Genomic DNA, 14,686 nt, shown 5'->3' with positions numbered 1-14,686 from the left:
CCATGTACAGTTTTTTGCACCTTTTCAGGGGTCATAGCACCAGCTGGCTGCAGGCCCTACTCAGAGGTCAGAGTGCCAGGTCTTAGGACCTCACTCCTCCAAGTTTCTAGGCTACTTTAATTACCGTTTCATCCCCATCATTGGTGGTGGTGGCTGCTACTTGCAGTAACTACTCCTGGATTATCTTAATGTTTCTTTTCTTGTTGTTGTTATTGAGCCCTTCAAATTCTATGTAAGAGATTCCCTATTTTATATATTTCCTGTGAAATGCCTATTGTTCCCTAGTCTCCTGAGTACATTCTCTTTCATATACCACAGCATGTTCTTTTTTCTCATTAATTTTTACATGTAAATAGATATAACCATGTGACTAAAGCTTTAAATGCATGAAATCATATCATAAAACTGGGAATTTTTATATAGTTTTAATTTTCCACTATTTTTTGCTTGATAATTCAATTCCGGTCTCTTCTTCCAAATCACCCTCTCAGATTGTAACATATATATGCAAATATCACTTACGGCAATATCTTGGAATGTATTATTCCACAATTTTTACTTTAGTAAAATCATATTGCCTAGAGAGCACTAAAATATGTACAGTTGGTCAAATTTCAGGGAAACTTAGAAGTTGTATTGCTTATTGAAAATAAGTGCATACTAGAAATTACAAGGAATTTAGAATTCAATTCAGTGAATTTCAGTTGGCTTTCTTTGACTCATTGTCAGCCCTTGAGGAAGAAGACAAAATCATTTCCCCTATTGGGGGATCTAAATATTAGTAGAAGATGATCATTCATATCAATGTTCTGACCATTCTATAAATGTTCATAAAGGAGACACCTGAGCTTCAAGTACCTTATTAAAAACATGGACAAGAAATTTATTCTTAAAAATGGACATGAAACTAAAATGTTATATAATAATAAACATTTCTATAAATTCTTACTACTTATAATAAAGACACTAATAATGGTAACATAATTTGTATAATTTAATATATACTCCATGGTTTCAAAGAAATAAAATGTTTAGTTATGATGTTGGAATTATTATGTTACTATCATCAGCCTCGGCTTCATTCCCTAATTTCATTTCAGCTTGAAGTTGTCTTATCCTTATTCTTGCAGGAGCATATCTAAAACAAGACAAAGGCAGGGAGACTACTTCCTAAAGTAGAAAAAAACTTGAAATGTGAGTAATGTCCTTGGTAAGGAGCACAATGTGTAAATTTGAAAGGTAACGTAGTAGTGGTTAAAATAAATTTATGAGAATCAAGATTCCAAGATGTTGGAATATATTATACTGTTTAGAACTGAGGTGCCCTTGGTAAAAATGTTCAGTAATTTAACAGACTTTTAGAATATCATAAGGGAGCATTAGTGTAACAAAGTTCATAATTGATGCGCATTTATGAATGATATAAAATACTACGATTAAATGTTATAAGGTACAAACATGGAGAACCTGGGTGGCTCAGTGGGTTATGCTTCTGACTTCGGCTCAGGTCATGATCTCAGGGTCCTGGGATCCAGCCCTGCATCAGGCTCTGCGGTCAATGGGAAGTCTGCCTGTCCCTCTCCCTCTGCCCATGTTCATGCACTCTCTCTCTCAAATAAATAAAATCTTTAAAAGCTAAGGTACAAACATTTAAAGAAATATGATTTTCAAAAATTTGCCATGGCTATATTTTCTAAGAAATGAAGTCTCAGTGGTAATTTATGTGACCAAAATTAGATGACTATGTTCAAATATTAAGGAGTTAACCATTAAGTAACATGCATGAAAACATAATAATTTATATAATGAAAGACTATATAATTTAATAAATTATTAAAGAAATTTGTCTGTGGTGCCCAACAACTGATTTAAATCATTTATTATTTCATTGTGTGTGTATAATTTATGCACAGATGTGCATATCCATAATTTCCCTACATAATCAAACTGCAAATAACAGTATTATAAAATTTGTCAGTATCATCTCTTTTATTTCTTCCTTTTTAGCAAATATTCCCATGATTTTTTCAGATGTTTATAAAATTTAAAGTGTATACTATTTTAGAAGATCTGTTTCAAATTGTGACTGTTTTCCTACTGTTGCCTTCCCCCATTTTTTTCACTCCTCTCTCCTTTTCATTATTTTTCAAGAGCCTGTTTATTTTTTTGATTTATTTATTTTAAAAGATTTTATTTATTTATTTGAGAGAGAGACGGAGAGAGAGAGCGACACCACGAGCAGGGTGAGGAGCAGAGGGAGAAGCAGACTCCTGCTGAGCAGGGAGCCCTGATGCCAGGCTCCATCCTGGGACTCCAGGATCATGACCTGAGCCAAAGGCAGACACTTAATGAACTGAGCCATCCAGGCTCCACTGAGAGCCTGTTTTTTAGATCTGCTTTTGATTAAGGTTCACTGGCCACACTTCCTTTTAAATCTTGCCAAATGTCTTTGATGCATTTTATTTGAAGATTCATTGACTAATGAATTACAGAGTACTCTGTTTTTTTACTTATCACAGCTCATCACACAAATACATATTTATTTTTTTCCAAGTTGTTTTGTTTATTTATCAATGATCTCTAAATTCTCTTTAGAATAAATTGAGCATTCACTCTATAAATTTCTTTTTTATATTTTTTATACATTTGAAAAACAGAGTACAGTTCAATACTACTTTTTTTAATATCTTCAGCAATTTTCTTTCCTTTTACATTTTATGGTAGGTAAATAAAATATTTTGGTGGTTATAGGTTAAGATTTCTCCCTCCATTTGAACAGAGCTCTAGTCACAGAGAAACTAATTCTTGTCTTCAGAATAGAGGGATAATGGAAGCATAATAAGGTAAGTAAACTCTACCTGATTAAAGAGTTTCCAAAATCATATTAGAAATGGTGAATAAATTAATGAATTTTTTTTGATTGATGAGTTAATTTCACCACTTAGAAAACTCTTGAAACACAAAAGTTCTAGCTCCTAGCCAGATCTTTTCTATTTTTTACTTTTTTCAATCAGTTGCTATCTCTCTACTGTATCTCTTTATTATGGATAGTATCAAAGAGAAAAGTCTCAACCATCACTCAGTTTCAATAATTATCAATATATAACTAATCATGTTTCAGTTATACCATCCTCTGCCTTCTGATTTATTCTTAAGCAAACCTCAGGCTCACATGATTTATTTGTACATACAACAATATAACAATTTCAAAAACTAACTTTTTTAACATTAACATATGCTACTGTTACAGGTCGAATTTAACAATTCTCTAATATTATCTAATATTAAGTTAGTATAAAATATTCTCCCATTTGTCCTGTGAAAACCTTTTATAAAGATAGTTTTCCGAAGCTCTGGATCATAACAGGGTCCAAATAATTGTTTTTTGCTTGATATGTTTTATATGTATCTTTTAATCTGGAGGACTTTCACATTTAATTTTTCTCCATGTATTTGTTAAGGAAAGTGGGTCAGTTGTCATGTAGATATTTCCGCATTCTGATTTTTGCTGATTAATTTACATAGTGCCTTTAAACATTGTTCAATATTTGCCCAGAATACTCTATACTTGGTGCTATATACTTTCATATTACATTGAGAGACAACTCAAGCTGATGATCTTTTATTTTTTTGCGATGTGAAAACCCGTCACTGGGCTCAGGCGTTGTCAGCCTGATCCAGCTTTACCAGTTCCTCCATTAGGCATTCATTTAATGGTTTTAGCAGACATTTATGGTCATTATTTAAATCCAGCATTTCATAGGAATTGCAAAATGGTGTTATTCTATTTCTATTATGTTTTATTTATTAGATCGACTTGTACAAACAAAAATTTTCTTCATAAACCATTTGGTCACTATTTTTCCTCATCAACTATTTTAAAAGAAAAAGAGTATAGAAGCAGTCTGTGTTCCCATTCTTTGCCAGTGTTCAACAAAACAGGAAGGTATGGGTAGCCTCTAGAATTAAATTTTCTTGTTGCCATTAGTTTTTTCCTTTTTTCAGTTTTAGTTTTAATGCCTTTATGAACCTGTAGGTTCTATATGTATTTTATATGTTTCAATCTGTCCTGGAAATTATTATTCTTGATTCTTGTATTGTCCCTTTCTTGGATGCTAAAATTCTCTTCAAGTTGACACTTGTGTATTTTCGATGTAGGCCCATGTTCTTTGATACTTTATTGTTTTCTAGAATAAAAATTATTACAGGGTCATATTTTTTATGTGTCTAGCTCTAGACCTAGAATCAATTGTTCCTTCAAAAAACCCTGCTTCCTTTTATTGGGAAATGGTATTCAAATGCTGCGTTCTGAGGGTTAGTGCTATATCCTGCTAATGGTGAGTCAATCTTTTTGGGTTGTTTCTGTTTCTAGCTAGGGAGAAAAAATATATATTCTTTATGAAATTAAACATGGATTATAAATTCATCCTGCAATTTTCAATTCAAATGTGATTGCAGGTTTTTATATAACTGACTTAGTTTTATAGTTGTTTCTACTTTTAAATTTTCAGAGTAAGGCAAATCTTAACCTTCAATGAAACTGAAGGATCTCTTCTTAGAGTTCTATCAGGAAACACGCATCCTTTAATTGGGCAATTTGTTATGAGTTAATAAATTGACTGTTTACAAGCACATGAGTACTTCCAAATCAGCAAGTGATGGTGGAATATCTTTGAAGGAAAGAGAGGCAATCTGTTAATGTAGTCTATTCATAATACTCAGAACAAAGAAAGCTGGAAACTGGATCTGAGGGACAAATCTAAGACATTTAGGACCAAGGCCTACTTGGCTTTTTATTTTACTTTTTAGCATTAAAAAAAGTGTCATACTGGTTAATATTTTTAAAAAGCTACCCTGTATGATGCTGTGAAATTATACTCTGACCATAAGTAGGTTTATTCCATGTCTTCTCTATAGTTTTATCACAATCTAGATAAGAAATTACTTGTGTTACCAAATTTCTTTTTGAAACACTTTTTTAGATATATATTATAAACAGATATTTTTTCCCATTGTAGGCTTATAGGTTACTATGATAAAGGCAGTAAGTGAAAGATGACACAATTAAAAGGTTTTTGTTGTTGTTGTTGTTGTTGTTTTTTAAAAAGGGACTAGGGAGAGGGGCAGAGGGTAAGGGAGAAAGAGAAACTTAAGCAGGCTCCATGCCCAGTGTGGAACCAACATGGGGCTAGATCTCACGATCCTGAGATCATGACCTGAGCTGAAATCAAGAGTCAGATGCTTAACCGATTGAATCACCTAGATGCCCCAGGAGTTATTTTTCTAGTATGATAAATCTAATCATCCTAAAAAGTATAACCCACAGAAAGATTTTTTTAAAATGTAAGAATTCTAAAATATGCAATAAATTGGCCAAGAAGGAAGGAAAGTGATCGTCCATAGCAAGATTTAAGGCAACAAAATGGTTATTAAAAAGCACTGCACATCCATTTTTATATATTTTACTTTCATAAATGTGTCCAAAAGCTATTACATGTAATATATTGCTGGCTAAAATTTCAAACTTGGCCTATCTTTGTATGTTTTTATTCAATATTGTATTTGCTCATTTATTTACTGAAATGATTTTCCACAAATATTTGTCAAGTGCCTTCTATGTGTCAAGGAATTTTTTAAGGTACTTACAAAAAACATCAAATTTTCACCTTTGAGGAACTCATTTATTTTCATATTATCCAAAGGCAACTGGATCTCTGAGAATCAGTTTAATAATGCTTTTTAACATTTTAGTATACATTATATTGTACAGTGATCGCAAATTATAAACTTTCATTGCATTTTTGAATTTATTTGCTTGATTTCTACATGAGGTTCACAGATGACCCCTAAAAAATAGTTTATTGGAGATTTCCTCTAAAGTGTTGTAGTTGCCAAACAAATTGTTTGATTGAGAGTGTGTATGTGAGAGAGACAGAGACAGACTGAAAGAGAGAGAGATAGAGAACCCATGGGTAGAGAGGGACCTTAGGGTATCATGCCTAATTATTTTCAGGCAATTCCGTCAAGATGTATTTTGTAATGTGCTTTGTAACTGCTAAATTATATCATATTTATTGCCTATAGAGCCATTTACTTTGTCATCTATTTAGCCTAAGGGCCATCTTCTTAAATTAATTTAGCTCATCTAAATAATAAGCCCACTAAATAGATTAATTTTGGGGATATATGTTAAAAATGATTACAGTTTTTAGGTTTAAAATGTCATAATTAAGGAATATAGTTCTCTAAAAGTGATTTAACTGATACTTTATCAAAAATGCCAAACTCTCCGTTTTCCCCTGTTATTTAACATTATTTGATGCCTACCTCTCCTAGTGCACTTATCGATCTTTATATATATTCACTATATGTAAAGGAACTAAGATTAAATAAAAATATTAAAAATTGAAGCTATTTATTCATGAATTAAAAAGTAACTATTCACAAAAGTAAAGAATGTTTTTGGAACTTTCTAATTATTTAAAAACATGAGAAATTTGATACTGATTCTGGGTAGTACATTGCTTACTGATGAATTTACTCAGCATTATGTACATATGATTGCCTCTATTTATCCTTAAAGTTAGAAGAGTCTGAGAATTAAGTAACACTGGACAATGCCCAGAAGGAAAAAGGGGAAAAAAAAGAACTATTTCAGAAACTTTATTCAAAATTACTTCTTATACTCACCTTCTCTAAAATTTCTTCTTTCAATCTAGCTATGAGGCTTTGGTAATCTCAATAGACCATTTCAATTAAAAAATCAATAGCAATGTACCTTTGGGATAGATTTCTACCTTGGGGTGCTTCAGTCTTCTCTAAATAGGGATTGGATTTCTCTTTGTGCTCTCAGAATAAAGTCTGAAGTTTGAAATAATAGCTAGGTTTTTGTGTTTTTTTTTTTTCTGATCATGCAGGTCTCTAAACATAGAAATTCTTATAAAAAATGCTATTCCAAGAAGAAGTTGCCATACATAAACAATAATCTAACATAGAAAACCAACATATTGTTGGGGTGCCTGGGCAGTTCAGTCAGTTAAGTGTCCAACTCTTGATTTCAGTTCAGATCATGATCTCAGGGTCATGAGGTCAAGCCCCATGTCGGGCTCTGTGCTGGGCACGGAGCCTGCTTGTGATATCCTCACTCCCTCTCCCTCTACCCCTCATCTCTCTCTCTTTAAAACAAACAAACAAGCAAGCAAGCAAACAAATAAAAACTTATTGTACCAATGTGTCAGGAGCTCTAGACATGATTTTTGCTTGTTTCTTCTAGGACTCTATTGACCATCCCTCCTTTCCAATCCTCCTCTCGTGCAGCTCATTTCTGGGGAGAAGAATTACTGATATGAAGTGCTCATATTCCTAAAAAATGATGCAAATAATCTTGCTGATAAGATCCGCATGTGTTGTTTCTTTGAAGTGCCCTTGTTTTCCCTAAATAGCCATAGGCTCAAATTTTCTGAATATGTTCTGTCTCCAAATGTTAAACCAAGTGGCTTTCTCTGGAGCCAACTTGTCTTGGAGCCAGAAGAGTTTTGCTTTATTCTTCTGATTGGCGTATGTGCCGCAATACAGTTCTTATTCAAGTTAGAGTCTTGAGATCCCACGTGGAACTCTGTACATGGAGGAGAAAAGAGGTAATATAGCAAGGAGCATTACAGCAACGATTCTGAAGTCTTGTTGACCGAATTGCAATCCTGCCTCCAGTACTCGATGGCATTGTGACTCACTGTGCTTCATCTTTCTTGCCTCCAAAAATGGATGTAATAAGACTACCTACTTCATAAAGCTGCTATAATGTCTGAATGGCTTAAGGCTTATCAAATGCTTAGAGTAGTGCCTAACGAATAAAAAACGCTGTCAGTGTTTTTGTGGTTACCTCTATTGTTATTTCTTAGATGATTGATTTTTGAGTAATTTAGGAAGACTTCCATATACTTCAGTTTAGTTTACCAAAATTTTCCATTTGGATTTGAATCCTAAAATTCCAGCTTATTATTAATTACTATTTCTCTTAATTTGTTCTTGTGCATTAACTTCCCTCTAGGACCTGGAAAAATCTAAATAATTAGCAGTATATCTTTTCATCTAGTGATATATTTATCTAGCTATCACTCAATTAATAATGTAAATTGGGATCTGAGGTAAATGAAAACATTCTTCATATTCTTGGTAATATGTATTACTGGATTACATTGCTAAATTACACATATTTTTTAGGATGTTTGCAAGGTTTTTCTACATTAGGAAAATTTATTTATTTGCCCTGTTCTTGAATACACTAGACCCTACCACTTAGGATTCCTACCACCTAATATATACTGTAGTCCCCACCCTTACCTGCAGTTTCATTTTTCATGGTTTCAGTTACCCACAGTCAAGTGCAGTCTAGAAACAGATGATTCTCTTTCTGACCTATTGCAAGAGAGTCAATGGTAGCCTAAAGTTGTGTCACAATGCTGACATCATTCACTTCATCTCATCCTGTAGACATTTTATTATCTCACATCATCACAAGAAAAAAAGTGAGTACAGTTCTGTAAGACATTTTGAGAAAGACCACATTTACATATTTTATTACAGCACGTTGTTATAATTATTTTATTTTATTATTAGGTATTGTGGTTAATCTCTTACTGTGCCTAATTTATTAATTAAACTTTATTATAGGTAAATATAGGTAAAAACATAGTGTTCATGGGGTTTGGCACAATTTGTGGTTTCAGGCATCCATTTGGGATCTTAGAGCCCCTGCAGATAATGGGATGTTATTGTACTATATTATATAGCTTTGTGCTTACATATACTATAAAGTACATATACCACAGGTATTTTCAAAAATTGAATATTTTTTGTAACTTGAAACAAAATCAAGAAACTGGTGATTAATAAACTGAGAAGCCCCCTTATTCTTAATTCCAGTCACTGAATCCCCTCCAGGGGAAACTTCTGTAATCATCTCTGATAAGATAGACCAGTTTCACTGGACTTTATATAGTGCTGTTCCGTGTAAATGAAGTCTTTGCAGGATGTACTTTTTTCATTCAATGACATTTTTGAGATTCATACATGTTGTAGAATGTAGTTACGGGCTTTTTAAAAATGATCTAGACTCAGGAATATTTTGCTGTATGAATATACCATAATTTGCCATTTTAGTATAGATGGGTGATTGAGTAGTGTCCAGTTTGGGTTTGGTTTTTTTTTTTAAGATTTTTTAATTTATTTATTCGACAGAGATAGAGACAGCCAACGAGAGAGGGAACACAAGCAGGGGGAGTGGGAGAGGAAGAAGCAGGCTCATAGCAGAAGAGCCTGATGTGGGGCTCGATCCCATAACGCCGGGATCACGCCCTGAGCCGAAGGCAGAGGCTTAACCGCTGTGCCACCCAGGCGCCCCCAGTTTGGGGTTTTTATACAAACAAAAATGCTTCTAAGATTTTAGTACACATTAGTATTTGGTATATTTCTCGAAGCGAAATTATAGGATTTCTCAACATTGGCACCCTTGATACTTTGGGGCTGGATGAGGCTTTATTGTGGAGCCCACAGCTCTGTCTGTGGATCAGCAGCACACCTTATCACTGCCTAGTAGATTCCAGTAGCGCTTCTCTCTTCTGGTATGACAACAAAAATTTTCTCTAGAGATTACCGAACGTTCCCTGATGGGCAATTGCTCCCAGCTGAGAAACATTGAATCACTGGACTGTAGAATGTGCATGAGTTTAGATGTAGTAGACAGCGTCCAATCATTCTTCAAAGTTATTGTACCAATTCCTAACCTGTTAAGAGCGTATGAGTGTCAATCTATTTGCTCTAAAATCTTGCCAAATCCAGTTCTTTCATTTTTATGTAATTTTAGCTGTACAAGTAGATATGTGTTGTATATTAATTTGGGTTCGATTTGTATTTTTGGATGACAAATGAAGCTGAATATCTCTTGAGATGTTTCTTAGCCATGAGTAACCAATTTTGTAAAGTGTCATTTAATGTTGCCTCTTTTCATGTTGCCACTTCCTTACAGATTTGTAGAAATTATTGGAGTGTTATGGAAATTAGCCAATAAAAAACCAAAATAATAAAAATCAGTCTGTGATATACTTTTCCCCTTTCTTTGTTGAATAGACACTCTTGGTTTAATATAGCCTATTTTAGGGGCGCCTGGGTGGCACAGCGGTTAAGCGTCTGCCTTCGGCTCAGGGCGTGATCCCAGCGTTATGGGATCGAGCCCCACGTCAGGCTCCTCTGCTATGAGCCTGCTTCTTCCTCTCCCACTCCCCCTGCTTGTGTTCCCTCTCTCGCTGGCTGTCTCTATCTCTGTCGAATAAATAAATAAAATCGTTAAAAAATATATATAGCCTATTTTACCAGTTTTTCGGTAACAGTAAAAAAAATTTTTTTTTCCTCTTATTTAAGATACACTGCTTATGTGTATAACAAAACTCTTTGATGATGTCTTTTAAAATTTTATTGCTGACTAAGATGGTGGCAAACTTCGGAGGATAAAGAGAATGTCTCCCAGGCCCAATGTCTAAAGAATCTGCCATTTCCAGAGCAGGAGAGGCACTTCCTTCTCTTAGATTTAAGCCCTCCTCTTTGGGCTGCGTTAAATCTCTCCAGTATTGATCTTACCTCACTGGTTACCACACAGTTCATAGCTGGACTACTTGCCCAGTAACCTGTATTTTACAAGTTTTATTTATTTATTTTTAACACTGGTGTGAATAATGATTACTTGAAGAACGACAACCAAAAACTTTACTGCTTTACTTTTCAAATTTAAATATTCAATTGTCTGGAATTGATTTATTGTGTATAGTTGGAGGAAAAGTGTGCAGATAGCTTTTTGCCCCATTTGGGTATTCGATTAAACCAGCAGCATTTATTAGAAAGAATACACTTTTATTATGTTGCCTCAGGATTGGCTTTGTCATAAATCAGGTGATCTTACAGTTTTCTTTACTTTGTGAACTTTCCATTCCATTGGTCATTACGTAATTGTGTGGATATCGCACTTTGATAATTGTCTAGATTTATAATAGGTAATCTGGTAGTTTAAGTGCTCTAGATTGATGCTTCCAGATTACCTTGAGTATTTTTTTAATTTTTCACTTTATAGGAGTTATAGGTAAGTTTGATAATTTTCAATGGAATTTTGGTTGGAATTGTATTAAATTTATAGATAAGATTATGGAGAATTGATATATTTGCAAGATAGTCAATTCATGAATAAGCTATATCCCTCCATCTATTTTGGTCTTCGTTTTTATTTTTCAATAATATACTGAAATTTTAATTCTAATTATTTTAGGTTTTTTATTGTCTTCTTAATGTCATAATTGGTATATACTTCTATATTTTTACATATCGATTTTTTTTTAAAAGATTTTATTTATTTATCTGACAGAGATAGAGACAGCCAGCGAGAGAGGGAACACAAGCAGGGGGAGTGGGAGAGGAAGAAGCAGGCTCATAGCAGAAGAGCCTGATGTGGGGCTCGATCCCATAACGCCGGGATCACGCCCTGAGCCGAAGGCAGACGCTTAACCGCTGTGCCACCCAGGCGCCCCTTTACATATCGATTTCTATTTGTTGTTGGCAGATTATAATAAAATCTGTAGATTGACCTTAGATACAGGGATCTTGTTTAAATAGATTAATCAAAATGGGATGATAGGTACATAATTATTCATCTGCAGTGATGATAAATTTATTTCCCTCTTAACATTCCTTATACCCTTTTATATTTTCTTTACAGGCCTTGACTTGTTCCAAATCTCAGGCTGAAACTATCAACAGTTCTCTTTAATGGTATTTGTGATAGACTTATTTGTTTAGTGTGACAGGTAGACTTAAATTTGAAGGACTCTTTTCATTTGATGTCTTTCCCCTACATTTATAAGGCGATCATGTGGATTTTTTATATGTGTATCCTTCCAGATCAAGACATATTCAGGGTGAACGTACTTTGTTAAATATTTGTGTTGTGATTGGCTTCTCCGTTTATGTGACTTGCTTAAGTCTATTACGGCCTCATCATATTTGTAAGTGTAGTGGATACTTTGTTTACTAAGCAAAAATAGAATAACATTTTAATTAAAAAACTTGTATAAATATCACTTGACTATGTGATATTGGTCTTTTCATGTACCTGAAGATTCTATTTACTTACGATTTAAGTACTTTTGCACCTTGTTTAGTAAGAAGAGGAAATATTGGAATGCCTAGGTGACTCAGTCAGGTAAGCGTCTGCCTTCAGCTCAGGTCAAGATCCCAGGGTCCTGGGACTCAGTTGGGCTCCTTGCTCAGCGGGGAGCCTGCTTCTCACTCTGTCTGTCATTCCCCCTGCTTGTGCTCTCTGTTTCTTTCTGGCAAATAAATAAATAAAACCTTTAAAAAAAAAGGAAGTGGAAATATTGGTCTAATTTTTACTGTCTTGAATGCAATTAAAAGGATTTTTTAAAAAGTGATGGCTTCATTAAAAGTCAGAACCTTTTTTTCTTCCTTTTTTTTTCTTTGAAAGAATCTGTGCAACATTAGTATATTTTCTTCTTTAAATACTTGGAAGACGTCACAACAGAAACCATCTATGCCTTGAGATTTCTTTGTTAGTAGATTTTTAGGAATGCATTCAATTTTTTATATAGTTACTGGAGTGTTCACATAACCTATATTCTTCTCTAAAGAGGGTATATTGTAGTTTTTTTAGAGAAGTGTACTCTCTGTTAAAATTTTCAGTTTCTTTTGTTAAGTTCAACGTAGTATCCCCCTTTTTTTTGTCATCTGTAAAGTATGTAGTAATGCCTACTCTTTTTTGTTACTGATTACCGATAATTGTAGCTCCTTTTTTAAATTAATGATCTGTTTCTCCAATGGTGAATATATTTTATTAATCTTTCAAAGAATCACATTTGACTTTGTTAATTTTCTGCATTATGTGTTTATTTTCTTTTATTTTGCTGAAGCATAACTTACCCAAATATACACAAAACAAAATGTAAAAATCATAAACATGCAGTTTAATGAATTATGTGCATATACTTCCAGGTCAAGACGTATTCAAGACATAAACCCTTTTCTATTTGTGGTGTAAATATATTTTCCAACTGTGTGACTTGTTAGTATTTTTTTTTCATTTTTTATGCTATTGAGGTGTAATTTGCTTATTAAAAATACACTGCAGAGATTTAAGTTTATGTTTAAATTCCAGTTAGTTAATATACAACACTTCCATACAACACCTGGTTCTCATCACAAGTGTACTCTTAATCCCCATCACCTATTTAAGCCATTCCCCCCACCCACCTCCCCTCTGGTAGCCATCAGTTCTCTATATTAAGTGTCTATTTCTTAGTTTGCCTCTCTTTTTTTTTTCCTTTGCTCATTTGTTTTGTTTCTTAAATTTCACATATGCATGAAATCATATGATATCTATCTTTCTCTGACTCATGGATTTTGCTTAGCATTATACTCTTTAGCTCCATCATGGATTGGAAGAACAAATATTGTTAAAATGTCTATACGACCCAAAGCAATCTACATTTAATATAATCCCTATCAAAATACCAACAGTATTTTTCACAAAGCTAGAATAAATAATTCTAAAATTTTTATGGAACCACAAAAGACCCTAAATAGCCAATGCAACCTTGAAAAAAAAAAGCTGGAGGCACCACAATTCTGGACTTCAAGTTATATTACAAAGCCGTAGTGATCTAAACAGTGTGGTACTGGCATAAAAATAGACACACAGATCAACGGAACAGAATAGAAAGCCCAGAAATGAACTCACATTCTTTATGGTCAGTGAGTCTTCAACAAAGTACGCAGGTTCTATATTGCTCTTGTATCATGTAATTTTGCTAAGTTTGCTTACGAATTCTTGTAGTTTTCTTGTATATTCCTTGGAAATATCTATGCATGCAATGATACAATATAGTATATATAAAGGCAATGTGGCATCATCTTTTTTAATTGTTATGCCTTTTATTTATTTATATTTCCTATTATACTGTTTAAGACCTCCTATTAGCACAATAATGAATTCACACAGTGAAAGTTACTATTCTTGCTGTTCTCTGTTTCCATTATTAGGGAAGGCATTCTGTCTCTCAGCATAAAGTGTGATGATGGCTGAAATTTTATATTTGTTTGTTTCTTTAGGGAAATCCTTTTCAGATTGAAGAAATGTTCTTAGTTTGCTGATCAATAGATTAAAAGGTTGATATTCCTAAGACTATGTTCTTTGATCATAATGTGACAAAGCTAGAAATTAATATGTATGTATATACGTATAAACAAACAAATAAATATTTTTAAAACCTTGCATGGAAATTTAAAAATATAATTTAAAGTTATTCACAGATTAAATAATTAATCAAATGGAAATCATAAAATAGTCTGCAAAGAACAATGAAGATAAGATGTACAAACCTTGAAAGTGAAAGCAAAACATTCCTTCCTGGGAAATCAATAGCCTTAAATGCATGGTAGAAACAACCAAACAAAGAAAAAAATGGCTTATAATCAGTGACTTAAACTTCAATATCAAGAATATAGAAAATGAAATAAAAACCACAGTAAAATAATATAGAAGAAAAGAAATAATACATATATATTATATAAATACAATTTAAAACAAATGGATTTTTCCAATTCTAACCATGGTACAGAAACGGATTCTGCA

The sequence above is a fragment of the Ailuropoda melanoleuca genome, chromosome 3, assembly GCF_002007445.2.
Source record: "Ailuropoda melanoleuca isolate Jingjing chromosome 3, ASM200744v2, whole genome shotgun sequence".
NCBI lineage: Eukaryota > Metazoa > Chordata > Mammalia > Carnivora > Ursidae > Ailuropoda > Ailuropoda melanoleuca.
Note: the sequence above shows the minus strand (reverse complement) of the source record.